This window comes from Penaeus monodon, chromosome 29, assembly GCF_015228065.2.
Source record: "Penaeus monodon isolate SGIC_2016 chromosome 29, NSTDA_Pmon_1, whole genome shotgun sequence".
Lineage (NCBI taxonomy): Eukaryota > Metazoa > Arthropoda > Malacostraca > Decapoda > Penaeidae > Penaeus > Penaeus monodon.
The window spans coordinates 9658380-9659033 of record NC_051414.1 but is presented as its reverse complement, the minus strand read 5'-3'; positions in this window follow the sequence as shown (position 1 = coordinate 9659033).

Sequence of the window (654 nt, the reverse complement as noted above, 5' to 3'; positions counted from 1 at the left end):
AATAGTTGTAGTGTATAGCTATTCATCCCGTTCTATTTCATAACAGACAATAAATATGGAATATGTTTTTCCACGGATGGCTCTGGACTGTTTGGCTTAATTTTCCTCTATAACAGAAGTATATATATTTTTTTTTTCAGGATTCATAATTTACTTAAAACACAGGGAAGAAAATGCAAGTCTACATATACTCTTCTGACACTACTACGCGAGATGATACAGAAACGTTGCCTAATAATTGCAAAATGTAGTAGGGTTTGTAAAATTAAAACTTTCCAAAAATACACAGTAAAGAGAAAGAGTCCCAAGGCAACAGTTCTAATAATACGTATTAGTTCAACGCAGGATCGCTAGAAAATAATTTAATTTGTGTGCATTTTTTTTCATATAATTTGGCCAACATACGTAATTTAAAAAAATACATTTTATTTGAAGATCGGTAAGTAAACAATAGAGCACACAAAAAAATTACGCTTTGAATTTATTTTTTTATTTTTTTGGGGGGGGGTAGGGTAAGGGATATCGTAGATATATATTCCTTTCTTTTTGACAATTAACACTTTGAAATGCTGCAGAGGAACATCACTTATAGAGAATAACCTCCCATGTAGATCCTAAGCTTAAGAATTGCCGACATTTCGTAAAACTTGCATT